We start from the raw sequence: 20466 nt of genomic DNA on the forward strand, positions 1-20466 counted from the left end.
AAAATAGTGGGTAAGCAAATTGAAGAAACTAATGTACGGCACATGAAGTATAATGTGAATAAATGTGATGTTATCCACTTTGGTGGCAAAATCAGGAAGGCAGATTATTATCTGAATGCCGATAAACTGAGAGAGGAGAATATCCAACGAGACCTGGGTGTTCTCGTCCACCAGTCGCTAAACGTAAGCATGCAGGTGTGACAGGTGTTTAAAAAAAGGCAAACATTATGTTGGTCTTCATTGCGATAGGATTCGAGTGCAGGAGCAGGAATGTCTTGCTGCAATTATACAGGGCCTTGGTGAGGCCACACCTGGACAACTGTATAGTTTTGGTCTCCTTATCTGAGGGAGGATGCTCTTGCTCTCGAGGGAGTACAACGAAGGTGTACCAGACTGAATTTTGGGATGGCGAGACTGACGTATGAGAGATTGAATTGGTTAGGATTATATTCGCTGGAGTTCAGAAAAGTGAAGGGGACGGGGGGGAGGGGGTGTGGGGGCGGGTTGTGTGTGTGTGGGGGCGGTGGGGGAGGGATCTCATAGAAACCTATAAATTTCCAACAGGCCTTGACAGGGTAGATGCAGGAAGGATGTTCCCGATGGTGGGGGAGTCCAGAACCAGTGGTCATAGTCTAAGGATACGGGGTAAACCATTGCTCAGTGACGCTCAGTTTGGGTTCCGCCAGGGCCACTCAGCTCCTGACCTCATTACAGCCTTGGTTCAAACATGAACAAAAGAGCTGAACTCAAGAGGTGAGGTGAGAGTGACTGCCCTTGACATCAAGGCAGCATTTGACCGAGTATGGCATCAAGGAGCCCTAGCAAAACTGAGGTCAAGGGGTATCAGGGGGAAAGCCCTCCGCTGGCTGGAGTCATACCTGGTGCAAAGGAAGATGGTTGTGGTTGTTGGAGGTCAATCATCTGAGCTCCAGGACAACACTGCAGGAGTTCCTCAGGGTAGTGTCCTCGGCCCAACCATCTTCAACTGCTTCATCAATGGCCTTCCTTCAATCATAAGGTCAGAAGTGGGGATGTTCGCTGATGATTGCACAATGTTCAGCACCATTCGTGACTCCTCAGATACTGAAGCAGTCCGTGTAGAAATGCAGCAAGACGTGGACAATATCCAGGCTTGGGCTGATAAGTGGCAAGTAACATTCGTGTCACACAAGTGCCAGGCAATGACCATCTCCAACAAGAAAGAATCGAACCATCTCCCCTTGACATTCAACAGCATTACCATCGCAGAATCCCCACTATCAGCATCCCAGGGGTTACCATTGGCCAGAAACTGAACTGGAGTAGCCATATAAATACCGTGGCTACAAGAGCAGGTCAGAGGCTAGGAATCCTGAGGCGAGTAACTCAGTTTCTGACTCCCACCATCTACAAGGCACAAGTTAGGAGTGTGATGGAATACTATCCACTTGCCTGGCTGGGTGCAGCTCCAACAACACTCAAGAAGCTCGACATCATCCAGGAAAAAGCAGCCCGCTTGATTGTCACCCCATCTACAAACATTCACTCCCTCCACCACCGACGCACAGTGGCAGCAATGTGTACCACCTACAAGATGCACTGCAGCAATGCACCAAGGCTCCTTAGACATCCCCTTCCAAACCCGCGACGTCTACCAACTAGAAGGACAAGGGCAGCAAATACATGGGAACACCACCACCTGCAAGTTCCCCTCCAAGTCACACACCATCCTGACTTGGAACTATATCGCCGCTCCTTCACTGTCACTGGGTCAAAATCCTGGAACTCCCTTCCTAACAGCACTGTGGGTGTACCTACACCAAATGGACTGCAGCGGTTCAGGAAGGCAGCTCACCATCACCTTCTCAAGGGCAATTAGGGATGGGCAATAAATGCTGGCCTGGCCAGCGTCGCCCACATCCCATGAATGAATTTTTAAAAATTCAGGACTGAGATGAGGAGACGTTTCTTCACACAGAGTGGTGAACCTGTGGAATTCGCTCCCACAGAAAGCAGTTGAGGTTAAAACATTGTATGTTTTCAAGCAAAAACAAGAAATGCTGGAATCACTCAGCAGGTCTGGCAGCATCTGTGGAAAGAGAAGCAGAGTTAACGTTTCGGGTCAGTGACCCTTCTTCGGAACTGACAAATATTAGGAAAGTCACAGATTATAAGCAATTTTTTCAAGCTCTTGGGCTTAAAGGGATCGAAGGATATGGGGGAAAAGCAGAAACAGATTAGTGAGTTGTATGATCGGCCATGATCAGAATGAATGGCGAACCAGGCTCGAAGGGACGAATGGCCTACTCCTGCTCCTATCTTCTATACTTCTATTTTAAAAGGCTGATGGTTGTGTTGTTGAGCGTCAATCATCTTAGCTCCTGGACATAATTGCAGGAGTTCCTCAGATCTTGTCCTGGACCCAATCAACTTCGGATGCTTCATCAATGACCGTCCCTCCATCACAAGGTCAGACGTGGGGATGCTCGCTGATGATTGCACTATGGTTGGTACCATTCTCGACTCCTCAGACACTGAAGCAGTCCATATGCATATGCAGCAAGGCCTGGACTACAGTCAAGCTTGGACTGATAAACGGCAAGTTACAGTCACACCTCACAATTGCTCGACAATTTTCATCCCCAACAAGAGAAATTCTAAACATCTCCCCTTGAAGTTCAACGGCATTATCATCGCTGAATCCTCCACCATCAACATCCTGGGGATTTGCCTTGCCCAGAAACCTGGAACAGCGATAAACATACTGTGGCTGCAAGAGTGGGTCCGGGGCTGGAAATTCTGCAACTCATCTTCTAACTCCCCAAAACCTGTCCACCATCGAGAAGGCAGAGGTCAGGGTGTGATGGAATGCTCTCCACTTGCCTGCATGATTTCAGCCCCAAACACACTCTAAAGGTTCAACAGCATCCATGACGAACCAACCTGCTTCATCATCACCCTATCCACCACATTAAACATTTACTTACTCCACTATGGTGCACAGTGGCAGCAGTTTGTACCATATACATGATGTGCCGCAGCAACTCACCAATGCTCCTTTCACAACTGCTTGCAAAACTGCAACCAGTATCACCTCGAAGGACAAGAGCAGTAGATGCATGGGAACACTGCCACCTGCATGCCTCCCTCCAAGTCACACAGCATCCTGACCTAGAACTATATTGCTGGGTCAAAATGCTGGAATTCCCTCCCTAACATCACTATCTGAGTGCCTCACCATATAGACTTCAGCGGTTCAAGAAGGCAGCTCACCATCACCTTCCCAAGCACAATTACTGATGGGCAGTAAATGCTGGCATTGCCAGGGACTCTCATATCCCAATAAGGAATAAGAAAAATAATGGGTAATTATGTGAAGAGAAACAGTTGCAGAGCTTTGTTGAAAATGCAGATGTGTTGGACCAGCTGAGTTGCTCTTGCAGAGAACAAGGATGCACAAGAAAGGTCATAGGATCTCCTTCTATACTGTAACAATTTTATGATTCTGTTATATTCTGTTGTAAAAAGAGAAATTTGGCTCCAACTGCACAATATGCTGGTTAGACCATACCTGGAATACTGTGTATAGTTTTGGTCTCAGCACATGATAAAGGATACACATTGGCCTTGGAAACAGGGCAGTGAAATTTCACCAGAATGCAGCCAAGGCTCTAATGGTTAAATTATGAGATGTGATTAATTAAAATAGGCTTGCATTCCATAGACTTTGGGAGGTTAATGGGTGATTTGATTGAGTATTTTAGGATCAGGAAATGAATGAGTAGGGTAAATAGAGAGAAACGTCATTTTCACTTGGTCATTGTGGACAGGAAGCTAACTAGAAAAAATTGTACACAATTTTAAATGGCGAGGGAGTATTCCTTTTCTCCCAGTGTGCACATTCTGTCATGAATTTACCTGTTGAAAGGCACTGAGAGGGTTTCAGAGCACAGGTACTGAAACATCTCTGTCTCCCATGTTGCATGTTTGTTGCTTTAAATGTGGTGCATTTTGCTCTCAGCTTGAATCATAGAATCACAGAATCATAGAAAGTTTAAGGCACGAAAGAGGGCACTTGGCCCTTCGTGGCAGTGTGGCAGAAAAATTATCCCCCCATTCTCATGCCACCTTCCAGCATTTGGTTCGTAGCTCTGCAGATGGTGAATATCCAAACTCCTTTTGAATGAGTGAGGATTTCTGCCCCAACTATCCATTTATATAGTGAGTTCCAGACCCGCACCATCCTCTGGGTGAAAAGACTTCTCCTCATCTCCCTTCTAACTTTTCTACCAATCACTTTAAATCTATGCCCCTCGTCTCTGACCTCATGTCTGCTGCAAACATGTCTGCTGCAAAGTTGCAAAATGTGAACCACATTGACTCATATAGAGTGAACAGTCATATACACCAAGAGTGATGAAAGCCTAAAGAGAGACAGCCAGGACAAACCAGTGCCACTAATTTGGCTGAGTTCTGTTTCATTTCTGACTTCTTAAAATTTATTTCATGGGATATGGGCATCGCTGGCAAGACGAGCATTTATTGCCCATCACTAATTTCACTTGACAATGAGGTGGTGAGCTGCCTTCTTGAACCGCTGCTGTCCATGTGGTGTAGGTGCATGGACAGTGCTGTTAGGGAGGGAGTTCCAGGATTTTGATCTATTAACAGTAAAGGAACGGTGATATATTTCCAAGTCAGGATGGTGTGAGGCTTGGAGGGGAACTTGCAGATAGTGATGTTCCCACTCATCTGCTGTCCTTGCCCTTCCAGGTGGCAGAGGTCACGCGTTTGCAAAGTGCTGTCAAAGGAGTTGTGGTGAGTTGCTGCAGTGCATCTTGTAGATGATACACACTGCTGCCACTGTGCATTGGTGAAAAAGGGAGTGAATGTTTATGGTAGTGGATGGGCTGCCAATCAAGCGGGCTGCTTTGTCCCGGATGGTGTTGAGCTTCCTGAGTGCAGCTCCAATATCATTCAAGTAAGTGGAGAGTATTCCATCACACTCCTGACTTGTGTCTTGTAGATGGCGGACAGGCTTTGGGGTGTCAGGTGTTGGGTTAATCGCTGCAGAATTCCCAGCCTCGGACCCGCTGTTGTAGATACAGTATGTATGTGGCTGATTCAGTTCTGTTTCTGGTCAATGGCATCCCCCAAAGTTGTTGATAGTCGGGGTATCACCGATCATAATTCCATTAAACTGGGGTTCCATTCCCAATGCGGTCATAATTTGTGTTATATCGGTGACCAATGGTGCACCACAGGGATCGGTGCTGGGACCCTTGCTGTTTTTTATATCGGCTGCTCAGGTGGAAAGTCCAAAATAAAAGCATGACATGTAAGAAATATTCAGCAGATCAGGCAGCTTTTGTCGAGAAATCCTCTTCACTAAAAAAGATCTTTCTCTAACACTCGTGTTGGACTATCGCAGCTGCTTCAGTGGAACTGTGACTGTATAATGGTGAATACTCTGTGTTGTGGTCACAGCAACTCCAAATCCAGACAGAGCTTGAACATAGAACATAGAACATAGAACATTACAGCGCAGTACAGGCCCTTCGGCCCTCAATGTTGCGCCGACCTGTGAAACCATCTGACCTACACTATTCCATTTTCATCCATATGACTATCCAATGACCACTTAAATGCCCTTGAAGTTGGCGAGTCTACTACTGTTGCAGGCAGGGCGTTCCACGCCCCTACTACTCTCTGAGTAAAGAAACTACCTCTAACATCTGTCCTATATCTATCACCCCTCAACTTAAAGCTATGTCCCCTCGTGTTTGCCAACACCATCCGAGGAAAAAGACTCTCACGATCCACCCGATCTAACCCTCTGATTATCTTGTATGTCTCAAAGCTTGCTTTATGTCTTAAACCAGCTGCTGCACCAACTAATGGAATGCAGCAAATAACCAATCCTTACTTCTTGAAAATGAATTTCTTTTTGATGGAAAAAAAACCTACTGTCTCCTTTTCCAGCATTTCACTTACACATGCCTGTGCTTCACGTTCCAACATTCAAACCCGCCCCTTCTCTCAGATTATTCCTTCCACGATTAACACTCACTTGCTTCCATTTCATTTCACTGTGGCGTCGCCGACTGTAACATTCACTTTCACGGTCTTAAAGCCGTTAACATTGCTCAGTTACCACCGCTGTTTCGAGGTTACACACTTTCCATTCACACCAGTGTTCATTTGGACCTTGAACTGAGTCTATACACTTAGGTCCGACCGCTCGGCAGACACATGCTACAAAAGCAGGGCTGGCCTTTGGAAGGCCAGCGGTGGGTTGTTGACAATATTTCTTTGGGCAATCTTCTTTGACAAGGGATGTGAATTGATGAACTGGGTTTTGTTTTCATGGCAGATGATGTTTTTCTCATGAAATGATGTTCTGTGATGAATTAATGGAGAAAGAAACTGAAACACACTCCCAAAGGGGTGGTCGCGGCAGGAACACTCACAACATTTAATAAGTATTTCGATGAGCACCTGAAACACCATAGCATCCAAGGCTGCGGGCCAAGTGCTCGAAATGGGATTCGAATAGATGGGTGCTTGATAGCTGGCACAGATACGATGGTCCAAAGGGCCTATTCCTGTGCTGTTTAGCTGTATAACTCTCAAGTTGATGAGGGTAGCGGTAATGTGATTGATGTTGTGGAGATGGAGTTTAAAAAGCATTTGGTGAAATACCACATAATCAACTTGTTAGAAAAATTAAAGTGATGGAATTAAAGGACCAGTGACAGCGCGGATACATAATTTTCTGAGGTCCATAAAACAGAGAATAGCGAGAAGAGAAGAGGACTGATTTCCAGGGTGATGGGGAAAAGCTGGATTGTGGGATTAAACTGACTGATCTTTCAAAGAGCCGGTGCAGGCTCGGCGGGTCGAGAGGTTTCCTTCTGTGCTGTAAACTACACTGATTCCATCATGTTAATTTTAACATACACTGGGAGATGCAACTCAACTCAAGGCTCAAAGACAATGATTCCCCAGAATATGTCGAATTTAAGCAATTGTCTAATGCCTTGTACCAATTATTTAATTAGAAAAGGCAGCAGCTGTTGTGCTGTGATGGCCGAGTGGTTAAGGCGTTGGACGTTCAATCCAATGAGGAATTTCCCTGCGTAGGTTCAAACCCTGCTCACAGCTGCTTTGTGTCTTTTTTCTTGAGTTGACTGCTCACTTTGCTGGTTGGAAATGTTCAAATGTCTCAGTATCAATCAGAGATCGTGGATTTGTCATAAACTGAACAAAAGGCAAAAAAATGTATGAGAAATAAACAATCAAATCAGCCCGTTGAAGGTGAAGAAATGGGAAAAAGCAGCTAATATTAAAAGGAGTAGGTGAGCTTCACTGGCGTGGGCTCAATGCATTCACTCTCGCGTTCTGGGTTTGATTCCTGGTCAGAAAGTAATCAGTCTTTTTTACTGTTATGACAACTCTCACAAACGTGACTGACAATAAAAAGAAACAGCAAATGGTTCGCAACTCTGGCGGTCATAGAGTTATGCAGCAGAAAAACAGGCCCTTCGGCCAATCGTGTCTGTGCCGGACATGAAGAACCGAATTATTCTAATCCCATTTTTCAGCACTTGGTCCGTAGCCTTGTATTCTCTGCCGTTTCAAGTGCTCATCGAAATACTTGGTAAATGTTGTGAGGGTTCCTGCCTCTCCCAACCCTTTTCAGGCAGTGTGGTCCAAATTCCAAACACCCTCTGAGTGAACTTTTTCCCTCAAATCCACTCTAAACCTCCTGCCCCCTACCTTAAATCTATGCCCCCTGGTTATTGACACCTCCGCTAAGGAAAAGGTTTCTTCCTGTCGAACCTATCAATGCCCCTCATAATTTTGTATACCTCAATCGTGTCCCCCCTCAGCCTTCTCTACTCTCAGGAAAATAACTCGAGCCATTTCAGTCTCTCTTCATAACTGAAATGCTCCAGGTCAGAAAACATCATCGTGAATCTCCTCTGCACCCTCTCCAGGGCAATCACATCCTTCCTATTGTGTGCTGCCCAGAGTACTGTGCACAGTACTCCAGCTGTGGCCTAACCAACGTTTTATACAGCTCCATCATAACCTCCCTGCTCTTATATTCTGTGCCTCGGCTAATAAAGGCAATTATCCCATATGCCTGCCCAACCACCTCATCTGCCAGTGCTGCTGCTTTCAGTGGTCTATAGACAAGTACACCAAGGTCGACCTGACCTTCTGTACTTCCTAGTGTCCTCCATCCATTGTATATTCCCTTGCCTTGTTAGTCCTCCCAAAATGCATCACCTCACACTTATTAGGATTAAATTCCATTTGCCACTGCTCCACCCATCTTACCAGCCCCTCTATATCGTCCTGTAATCTAAGGCTTTCCTCCTCACTATTTATGACACCACCAATTTTCGTGTCATCTGCGAATTTACTGATCATACCTCCTATATTCACGTCTAAATCATTCATGTACACTACAAACAGCAAGGGTCCCAGCAGTGATCCCTGCGCTACACCACTTGTCACAGGCTTCCACTCACACAAACAACCCATGACAACCACACTCTGCCTCCTGCCACTATGCAAATTTTTGATCCACTTTGCCAAATTTCCCTGGATCCCATGGGCCCTTACCTTCTTAACCAATCTCCCATGCGGGACTTTATCAAAAGACTTACTAAAGTCCATTTGACTACATCAACTGGTTTACCCTCATCTACACATCTAGTCACCACCTCAAAGAATTCAATCAAGTTAGTTAGACACGATCCCTCCCTGAGTAAGACATGTTAACTATCCCCAATTAATCCCTGCCTCTCCTAGTGGAGATTAATCCTGTCCCTCAGAATTTCTTCCAATAGTTGCCCAACCACTGATGTTAGACTCACCGGTCTGTCATTTCCTGGTTTATCCCTGGGACCCTTCTTGAAGTAAGGTAGCAGAATTCGCTGTCCTCCAATCCACTGGTATGTCTCCTGTGGCCAGAGAGGATCTGGAAATTTGTGTCAGAGCCCCTGCTATCACCTCGCTAGCCTCACATCATAGCCTGGGATACATCGCACCTGGGTCTGGGGATTTATCAAATTTTAAGCCCGCTAAAGCAGCTAATGATTCCTCCCTTTCAATGTTGATATGTTCAAGTATATCACAATCTCCCTCCCTGATCTCTACACCCACATCGTCCTTCTCCATCGTGAACACAGATGAAAAGTAATCTTTTAAAACCTCACCTATAACCTCCAGCTCCACACACAGATTGCCACTTTGGCCCTTAATGGACTCCTGTTTCGCCTGCAGATTCTCTCCCTTGGAATACTGAGCTACCAGTCCTGCCCCTCCCTAAATCATGTCTCTGTGATATCAATAATATCATAATCCAATGTGATAGTCTTCGCCCTCAATTCATCTGCCTTACTGGTAAGATTCCTTTCATTAAAATAGATGCAATCAGCCTTGCATTTTTCACTTGTGCCTTAACAATATTTGCTCTGCATTCCAATTGGTGAGTACCAAGTTTCAGAGGCCCAAGTGGAAATATGATGTGGCGATTATGGAAACCTGACTCAAAATGGACAGAATTGGGTCCCAAATGTACTTGGATACAGGGAGTGCAGAAAAGATATGATAGGAAAGAAAGGAGGAAGGGTAGCAGTATTAATTAAGGAGAACGTTACAGTGCTGGAGACTGAGGATGTCCGAGAGGGGACAAGGAAAGAATGTATTTGAGTAAAGCTAAAAAAAAACAATCGAGTCACATTTCGATTGCTGGGTGCATTCCAGAGACCACCAGCTAGTCGGAGAGCGATCGAGGAACAAATATACAGAGAGGTGCAAGAATTATGGAATAGCAATAATGGGGGATTTCATGTATCCTAATATAGATTGGGATATTACTCGTGTAAGGGGCAGAGAAATCACTCAACAGCTCTTGTTACATCTAAGGAGTGAGAAACAAGTTAATCTTCCAAGTTGATGATCATTCATCAGAGCTGGAGAAGTCAGAGATGTAACAGGCTGGAAAAAGAACAGCGACAGAGCGAGGGGAGTCATAGAAAACAAGCAAAGGGCTGTGAAAAGTTGCAAGACAGAGTAATATACTGACTGAAGAGATGCTGGTGCAAGGCAAAATGTGGGTGATAATTGGATAGGTTTTTCTGCCTGCTGTTCAAACTGGCAGAAATATTGCTCCTTATCAACCAATCGGAACTACTCGGGCAAATAAGCAGGCGGGGCCGAATGGCCTCTTTCTGTGCAGTACATTTTTATAATTGTATGTTTCTTAACACTACTGTAACTGCCTTTCACAGTCATTCTGCCATCTTGCAACCATTACAGCCAAATACACTTTCCTGTCTTGTATCTTTGTCTTCTGACATTATGACACCAAGGAAATTCAGTGAGAAGTTTTCTTGTCATTTCTATCAGCAGTTTTGGAAGCAGACCTGCTGAATGACATTTTAAATGGTGCCAACGCTTCACTGCAGCTCAGCTCATCAAAAGATTTACTGTTGTCATCGGCCTGTTAGGTATCTTCTTGCACTACATCTGCTGAACAACATTGGTTTCTGGTAGCTCCACTTTCTTCTCTGGAGGAGCAGAGGGAGCTGGAGGAAAAGCAGTGACAGAAAGGCTTTGGGATTCCAGTGGTCGTGAAAGGCTCTATATAAATGCAAGGCTTTATTTCTTTCTAAATCCATGCCCCCTGGTTATTGATCTCTCTGATCATGGAAACAGGTCCTCACTACCCACTCTATCCAGGTCCCTCATAATTTTCTGCACCTCCATTAAATCTCCCCTTAGCTTCCTCTGTTTCAAGGAAAACAAATCCAGCCTTATACCATCTTTCCTCATAGCTCATCTGGATGTAAATGAGGTTCAGGATGAGTTTCCCAGTTTTTCTCCCTGAATCTGATGAATCCCATCATTGTCATTGGAATCCTTTTAGACGTGGATCCGATGTTATTTGTCCCCCAGGAAGTGACCATTCTCATTCTGTTACTCTGAGCAGTTTCTTTTAGTACAAAGGCTGCACTGGAACTTCCCACTTTTAAAGTATTATCATTCACTGTACATTAGGCTTCATCTACAAACTTGTCTCTAACATGACCAGTGATTCAGAGGACATTTTTCACTTGTGAACCAGGAATTGTGATATTCACAACAGCGTGCTGCAGAAAGGCACAGTTTGAGCACGGGTGACAGTGGTGGAGGAATGGAGAGCTGGGGTTTTCCCGTGAAAGCAGCAACAAAGTTTAAAACAATCACACTGAACACGGGGCTGTAACCCATGAGCAGGAGATTAAGAGTCTCATGCTCCACTGACTAAGATAACTAGGTAACCCACGGTGGCCTTGTCATTTTTCTGTGTTCCGAGATGTAAAAGGAAATTGATCAATAAAAGCTCAAGGATGCAACACATTCCACTCAATCATCAATAACATCATTCCCATCTTCCACTTCTTAGCTGCACCTCCTTCCAAAGATTGCGATCCATTTTATTGAGGAATTGTTTTGGGGTTTATTATTTACCTACTTTGTGTCATCATTTTGATATGAGATTCTCTTCAGTATCCACCTGAAATTGAATTGCAAACCTAACAGACAAACACGAAAAGCACAAATTGCATGGTGCTCATTTTCAGATGCAGAACAGTCAGCTTTTAAATAACATGAACACATTTTACATGGAAAGATTTCGAAAGTTGTTACTTTTGTTTGTGACTCATTCACTCCTGAGTCTGTGCTCAGAGTATGGGGAGGTTTGGCCCAGGCTGTAGTGTCCTGTGTCCCATGGATGTACAGTAATCCTCTGATTGATTTGTTGTTTTGTGTTGGCAGTGGGTGATTGGAGAGTGTGGAGGTGGAATATTGCTGCTTGTCCCGGTCTCACTCACTGTGGAGCTGGGAAAGAGTGAATAATTGATGTATTTGTTTCCATGTGTGACATGCAGCTTAGACTTGCTGTTATTAACCGAGGCAACACAGAATAATCCTTTCATAATCTCCCACAAATTTGAACAGAAATCAACAGTAATGTTCCACTTTGAGGATGACTTTCTGCACTGTCAGTGGTTGAAACGAAAGTGAGTGAAAGACGCTGTGGACAGCTTGAGTGTACAGAACTGTACAGAGGAAAAGCAAATGTAACAGGTCTGTGACTTAATGCAATTTGATAACATGTATTGACGAATATGTATCACTCAGCTTTTCCTAGTATTGCATGAAATGTGTTTTGATAAGGTTTCAATGTGGTTTTGAACTGGGGACAGTTCCCAAATACAAGACGGATGATAACTCTAACGTAATAGAAATACTGCACTGCAATCAACATAGGGAGCATAACCAGAATGTTAAACTGTTATTTTAAATTAGCACGAGGTGATTTTTTTCGAAGTCATCTTTAAATGATCTAAAAATGATTCCAAGCTCATGACATTCTGGCTATTTCAGCAGCCGTGTTGAAAACATCAAATGTTTTGGCTTTTGACGTCATCAATCTTCAGGAAAATATAATTCAGGAATGTGAGATTCCAGATCCGTGGTTAGACTGGAGAAGCTGGGGTTGTTCATTTTCGAGCAGAGAAGGAGAGAGGAGAATTGATAAAAATGTTTAACTGAAGGGTTTAGATGGAAGAATTAAAGAGGAACTGTTTCTATTGGCTGAAGGATTGAAAAACCAGAGAGTACAGATTGAAGAAGATTGGCAGAAGAAAAGGTGACATCGAGATCTGCTGAAAGATCACTGACCTGAAACATTAACTCTGTTTCTCACTCCACAGGTGCTGGCGAACCTGCTGAGTATTTCCATCACTTTCTGCTCTTATTTTAGATTTCCAGCAACAACTGTATTTTTGCTTTTGTGCTCAGTTTCATCCCAAGTTGGGCAAGTTTATTTTTAACTTTGCTGTTGCTTTTTTGACCGAACTCCATTTACCAGGTATAATACTTTATTGCATGCAGTTGTAGCTGAGTGGTTAAGATGATAAACTTAACAATCTGTTGTGAATTCTGTGTGAGTGCTCGTGTCCTGCTGCCTACCTTTCTGATTATTTCAAAGTTTAACCAGATCCCTGCAGAGCCAATCGTCAGTTACAGGTAATAAAATCCAGCACCTTTCAATCCCTCCAGGATTTTCTCATTTGCATTTCAAAATGTACCTTTAGAAATGGAACAAAAATCTGCCAAATTGGAGATACTCTTTCTTTCCGGCTGTCTGTCTCTCTTTCGGTCTCCCTTACTCTCGGTGTACATATCTGTGTGTTTTGCTCTATGTGTGTCAATGTGGTTCAATTCCCTGAGGAGGTGACTGGATTTTTACCTTCACAAACTTGATTTATTTTAGTTGTGTAGCATCATTTTAAAATGTTGCAGTGGAAAGTAGCAGGGTAAAAATAATAAAAGACAAGATTGTCTCTTTCTGCATTTTCTTGAGTGGAGACTGTTCAGCGACTAACTGCCGGTGTATTAAAAAGCAGAGGATGATTTAAATTTTAACTGAGCAACATTTAAACAGATATAGACCGAGTAGTTATAGTCGAGTGGTTAGGTAATGAATACATCGAGAGAATGAATTAATAAATTTAAAAAAAACAAAGTGAAATCCCTCGGACATTAGGAATTGTTTCCACCACTGCCAGCTCTCACAGGGAACAGGAAAATAAACGTTCACTGACAACTTTTACCAGAACGGAGAGTTGAAAACCAACAGGAAAACCTCGAAAATAGAGAAGGCTGGAAGGTGACCTGATAGAATTTGCGAAGCTTTGTCCCTGTTTCATCAGGTATTAGAGGCGAAATTTAGTCACTCAGCTTCAGGTTCACATTTGCTGATCCGGAATCAAACAAACAGCAAGATTTTTATAGACCTGGAAAGAAAGATTCTATATTGAGATGCAGTTCTTAAGATCATATTTTGACATCTGATGGATCAGCATTTTTGTCCAACTCTCTCTCTCTCTCTGCCATTAAATGACTGCAGTGACCACACTTTAAAAGTACTTCCTTGACTGTAAAGCGCTTTGTGAGATCCTGGGGACGTGAAAGGTGCTGTTTTCTTTATTTTCTTACTTTCTGTCTGTCAATCTCAGTGAAGTAAAATATGGAATTGTGGAGTGAATCTGTTCCCTTCAGCATCTACTCCACACTCTGCCGTTCTCTTTCTCCTTTTCTCTCTTTTTCTCTTTGTTTCCCGCTCCTCGGTGTCTGTCTGGAATAAAATTCCTCTCTCTGGGGCTGGTGGATGAACCCAGGTCTGTGAACAGTGCAATTCTTGGTCTGATGCTTCTGTCGCGGATACGCAACTATGAGTTGTGTTCCTTCCTTTTTAGTTCAGTGGTGAGTATCCTTACCTATCACATGGGGAGTGTGGGGTCAATTTCTACATGGGGAGGTTGCACATTTTCAAGACATCGGAATGTTTCATGGTGCAGCTTCATCTCAAAATATAATGGCGAATGTTGGCAGAGATAAACATGCAAGAGGGAATGTTCTCTTTAAGAATTTTCTGAAGCAGTGACCGTTTCATCATGAAGTGCCCTGACAGTACACAGTGATAGATAATTGTGATTTTAGTCTAATTTCTGTTCGTGCTGCTCAGTGACACTGCTTCATATCTTCCAGTCTGCCATGTTGGAACTTGTTAAAATTGATGAAGAATAAAAGAAGTACGCCTGTCGCAACAACCCTAATATAAAAGCAAAATATTGCAGATGCTGGAAATCTGAAATAAAAACAAAACGTGCTGGAAATATTCAGCAAGTCTGACCGCATCTGTGGAGAGTGCGGCAGAGTTAACGTTTAAGGTCAGCGACATTTCACTAGAACTGGCAAAGGTCAGCAATGTAATAGATTTTAAGCAAATAAAGTGAGGTGGTGCAAAAGAGAACAAAAGAACAAAGAGAATAGAAGAACAAATATTATTCCTAATGAGCTTTATTACGTTTTTATTCAGCAAGGAATGCATTTTTGTGTCATTTCATCCAGCAGCAAGAAAATTTCATTCCCTGACCGTGTTTCATTCCTTGACTAGGAATATAACCATGTCTGCGATGTAGAAAGCATTGAATTCCACAAGACCACCAGGGAATCTGCCAGAATTCACTTCAAGTGAGCTGCTCCACGCTACATTTGCTATTTCTTCACTTCAGGCCATTTTCACCACAGATTAGTTTCTCATTAAAACAATCAAATATTTACCTGAAACACAAAAGCCTTGTTCAGGCAATGACAGCACAGAATGTGTTGACATGAGCACAAAGCTGCAGATGTACAATTTTCAATTTTCAAGATGAACCAACCTCATCAATGTACAAAGCAGCACACTGCCATCATACATCAATAGAAACAACTGACACACATCAAATTCTGCCAGTTTCATGTGGGATCTCCTTCTTCTATCATTGCTTTTTCTCCAGCTCTCTCTGCTCCTCCAGCTCTCAGGTGAATTAGCTGCCTGATGTGAACACATCGAATTCATGAAACCCAGATTTCCCTGGAAAGCCAGGAATGGGAATGAAAGATGGAGGACATTGGGAAACAATGGGTGTTGCAGATAATGGGATAAATAAGCACTGTGATCTCATCTTCCTGCTTCTTCCAGATACTGAATACTGGAATGTGTAAGAGTTGTTCCCATTAGCAATTATCCCCAGTCACACTCTCCTTCCAATCTTTTACCACTTGCTTATATTTCAAACGCTGCATAATTTCTCACTGGTTTTCAATGTGTATTTGGCTCTAATGGGTTGTAAGATGGTAGAATGACTGTGAAGGCAGCAGCAGTGCTGTTAACGAACATACAATAGCAGAAAGGTACAGTACAGAAGGAGGCCATTCGGTCCAGCATGATTCGTTGACAGAGCAGTTGTGATTTGTTGATCAGGAATGATATTTGTGCAGGTTGAGCAGCAGGCAGAAATATCTGCCCCATTGCCTGCCACCCATATTTTCCTGGCCTTTTCCTCACTTTCATCAGTTCATCACTCTGTGTTCTAACATGTTCCCATTTCCATCCCAAGCTCTGTCTCTATAACTGTTATCGACCAGTTACATCTCTGACTTCTTCAGCTCTGCTGCACAGTCACCGACCTGGACCTTTAATTGTGTTTCGCTCTCTCCACAGATGCTGCAGGTGGCTCAGCTGCACAGCAGGGCAGGAAAAAGAGTGGAAGAGCTATAGTGATAGGGGATTCTATCGTGACGTGTACAGATAGGCGTTTCTGTGGTGGGAAACGGTCTCCAGGATGGTATGTTGCCTCCCTGGTGCTCTGGTCAAGTATGTCATGGAGCAGCTGAAGGACATTCTGAAGGGGGAGGGTGAACATTCAGAGGTCGTGGTACACACCGACATAGGCAGAAAGAGGGATGAGGCACTGCAACAAGAATTTAGGGAGCTAGGTAGAAGATTGTAAAGCAGGATCTCAAACGGGGTATTCTCTGGATTACTCCTGGTGCCACATGCGAGTGAGGAGAGGAATAGGAGGATAGAGCAGATGAATGCGTGGCTGAGGAGATGGTGCAGGAGGGATCACTGGGTCTGTTTCTGGCGTGCAAGTTGCGTGGCTTGCACCTGAACTGGAACGGGACCACAATCTTGCTGAGAGGTTTGCTAGTGCTGTTGGGGGTGCGGGGCTGGGGTGGGGTGGTGGGTGCGGGGGTGGGGTGGGTGGGGTTGCAGGGTGCTAACATAATTTGGCAGGGGGATGGGAAACAAAGTGGAGGTACAGTAGGGGGTGATGCACAGCCAAATATAAAAGACAAACTGAGTCATTGTGGAATGCAGAGCAAATATTGTTAAGGCACAAGTGAAAAATGCAAGGCTGGATTGCATCTATTTTACTGAAAGGAATCTTACCAGTAAGGCAGATGAATTGAGGGCAAAGATTATCACATTGGATTATGATCTTATTGATATCACAGAGACATGATTGAGGGAGGGGCAGGGCTGGCAACTCAATATTCCAGGGTATAGAATCTACAGGCGAAACAGGGGTCCATTAGGGGCCAAAGTGGCAATCTGTGTGTGGAGGCGGAGGTTACAGGTGAGGTTTTAAAAGATTACTTTTCATCTGTATTCACTATGGAGAAGGACGATGTGGGTGTACATATCAGGGAGGGAGATTGTGATATACTTGAACACATTAACATTGAAAGGGAGGAATCATTACCTGTTTTAGCGGGCTTAAAATTTGATAAATCCCCAGGCCCAGGTGCGATGTATCCCAGGCTATGATGTGAGACAAGGGAGGTGATCAGAGGGGCTTTGACACAAATTTTCAGATCCTCTCTGGCCACAGGAGACGTACCAGAGGATTGGAGGACAGCGAAGATGGTACCTTTCTTCAAGACGGGTTCCAGGGATAAACCAGGTAATGACAGACCGGTGAGTCTAACATCAGTGGTTGGGCAACTAGTGGAAGAAATTCTGAGGGACTGGATTAATCTCCACTTGGAGAGGCAGGGATTAATTAGGGATAGTTAACATGTCTTTGTCAGGGAGGGATCGTGTCTAACTAACTTGATTGAATTCTTTGAGGTGGTGGCTAGATGTGTAGATGAGGGTAAACCAGTTGATGTAGTCAAATGGACTTTAGTAAGTCTTTTGATAAAGTCCCGCATGGGTGATTGGTTAAGAAGGTAAGGGCCCATGGGATCCAGGGAACTTTGGCAAAGTGGATCAAAAATTGGCTTAGTGGCAGGAGGCAGAGGGTGGTCGTCGTGGGTTGTTTTTGTGAGTGGAAGCCTGTGACAAGTGGTGTAGCGCAGGGATCACTGCTGGGACCCTTACTGTTTGTAGTGTACATTAATGATTTAGACGTGAATATAGGAGGTATGATCAGTAAATTCGCAGATGACATGAAAATTGGTGGTGTCGTAAATAGTGAGGAGGAAAGCCTCAGATTACAGGACGATATAGAGGGGCTGGTAAGATGGGTGGAGCAGTGGCAAATGGAATTTAATCCTGATAAGTGTGAGGTGATTCATTTTGGGAGGACGAACAAGGCAAGGGAATATACAATGGATGGTAGGACCCTAGGAAGTACAGAAGGTCTGGGGGACCTTGGTGTACTTGTCTATAGACCACTGAAAGCAGCAGCACTGGCAGATGAGGTGGTTAGGCAGGCATATGGGATAATTGCCTTTATTAGCCGAGGCACAGAATATAAGAGCAGGGAGGTTATGATGGAGCTGTATAAAATGCTAGTTCGGCCACAGCTGGAGTACTGTGCACAGTACTCTGGGCAGCACACTATAGGAAGGATGTGATTGCCCTGGAGAGGGTGCAGAGGAGATTCACGATGATGTTTTCTGACCTGGATCATTTCAGTTTTGAAGAGAGACTGAAATGGCTCGAGTTATTTTCCTTAGTGTAGAGAAGGCTAAGGGGGGACACGATTGAGGTATAGAAAATTAGAGGGGCATTGATAGTTTCGACAGGAAGAAACCTTTTCCTTAGCGGAGGTGTCAATAACCAGGGGGCGTAGATTTAAGGTAGGGGGCAGGAGGTTTAGAGTGGATTTGAGGGAAAAAGTTCACTCAGAGGGTGTTTGGAATTTGGACCACACTGCCTGAAAAGGGTTGGTAGAGGCAGGAACCCTCACAACATTTACCAAGTATTTCGATGAGCACTTGAAACGGCAGAGAATACAAGGCTACGGACCAAGTGCTGAAAAATGGGATTAGAATAATTAGGTTCTTCATGACCGGCACAGACACGATTGGCCGAAGGGCCTGTTTTTCTGCTGTATAACTCTATGACCGCCGAGTTGCGAACCATTTGCTGTTTCTTTTTAATGTCAGTCATGTTTGTGAGAGTTGTCATAACAGTAAAAAAGACTGATTACTTTCTGACCAGGAATCGAACCCAGAACGCGAGAGTGAATGCATTGAGCCCACACCACTCGAACACCAGTGAAGCTCAGCCACGCCTTTCAATATTAGCTGCTTTTCCCATTTCTTCACCTTCAACAGGCTGATTTGTTTGTTTATTTCTCACACATTTTTTGCCTTTTGTTCAGTTTATGACAAATCCACGATCTCTGATTGATACTGAGACATTTGAACATTTCCAACCAGCAAAGTGAGCAGTCAACTCAAGAAAAATGACGCAAAGACGCTGTAAACAGGGCTTGAACCTGCGCAGGGAAATTCCCCCATTGGATTTAGAGTCCAACGCCTTAACCACTCGGCCATCACAGCTCAGCTGCTGCATGCTCTTCTAATTAAATCATTGGTACAATGCATTAGACAATTGCTTAAATTAGACATATTCTGGGGAATCATTGTCTTTGAGCCTTGAGTTGAGTTGCATCTCCCAGTGTATGTTAAAATTAACATGATGGAATCAGTGTACTTTACAACACAGAAGGAAGCCTCTCAGCCCACCGAGTCAGCACCGGCTCTTTGAAAGATCAGTCAGTTTAATCCAACAATCCAGCTTTTCCCCATCACCCTGGAAATCAGTCCTCTTCTCTTCTCGCTATTCTCTGTTTTATGGACCTCAGAAAATTATGTATCCGTGCTGTCACTGGTCCTTTAATTCCATCACTTTAATTTTTCTAACAAGTTGATTATGTGGTATTTCACCAAATGCTTTTTAAACTCCATCTCCACAACATCAATCACATTACCGCTACCCTCATCAACTTTAGAGTTATGCAGCTATACAGCACAGGAATAGGCCCTTCGGCCCATCGTATCTGTGCCAGCGATCAAGCACCCATCTATTCTAATCCCATTTCGAGCACTTGGCAAGCAGCCTTGTATGCTATGGCGTTTCAAGTGCTCATCTAAATACTTATTAAATGTTGTGACTGTTCCTGCCGCTACCACCCCTTCAGGTAGTATGTTCCAGTTTCTTTCTCCATTAATTCATCACAGAACACATTTCATGAGAAAAACATCATCTGCCATGAAAACAAAACCCAGTTCATCAATTCACATCCCTTGGCAAAGAAGATTCCCCAAAGAAATATTGTCAACAACCCACCGCTGGCCTTCCAAAGGCCAGCCCTGCTTTTGTAGCATGTGTCTGCCGAGCGGTCGGACCTAAGTGTATAGACTCAGTTCAAGGTCCAAATGAACATTGGTGTGAATGGAACGTGTGTAACCTCGAAACAGCGGTGGTAACTGAGCAATGTTAACGGCTTTAAGACCGTGAAAGTGAATGTTACAGTCTGCTGAGCCACAGTGAAATGAAATGGAAGCAAGTGAGTGTCAATAGTGGAAGGAATAATCTGAGAGAAGGGGCGGGTTTGAATGTTGGAGCGTGAAGCACAGGCATGTGTAAGTGAAATACTGTAAAAGGAGACAGTAGTTTTTTTTCTCCATCAAGAAGAAATTCATTTTCAAGAAGTAAGGATTGGTTATTTGCTGCATTCCATTAGTTGGTGCAGCAGCCGGTTTAAGACATAAAGCACGCTCTGTCTGGATTTGGAGTTGCTGTGACCACAACACAGAGTATTCACCATTATGCAGTCACAGTCCCAC

At 44.0% G+C, this 20466-nt stretch overlaps 1 non-coding gene and 1 pseudogene across 1 annotated transcript; both read left to right on the plus strand.

The window, feature by feature from the left end:
- LOC137349408 (zinc finger protein 585A-like) overlaps positions 1–20466 on the plus strand; it is a 229568-nt pseudogene that overhangs the window by 47979 nt on the left and 161123 nt on the right.
- trnae-uuc (transfer RNA glutamic acid (anticodon UUC)) lies at positions 7060–7143 on the plus strand. The gene has a single exon. It is a non-coding gene; the product is annotated as a tRNA-Glu (tRNA).

Source organism: Heterodontus francisci, chromosome 34 (genome assembly GCF_036365525.1).
Source record: "Heterodontus francisci isolate sHetFra1 chromosome 34, sHetFra1.hap1, whole genome shotgun sequence".
In the NCBI taxonomy this organism is placed as follows: Eukaryota; Metazoa; Chordata; class Chondrichthyes; order Heterodontiformes; family Heterodontidae; genus Heterodontus; species Heterodontus francisci.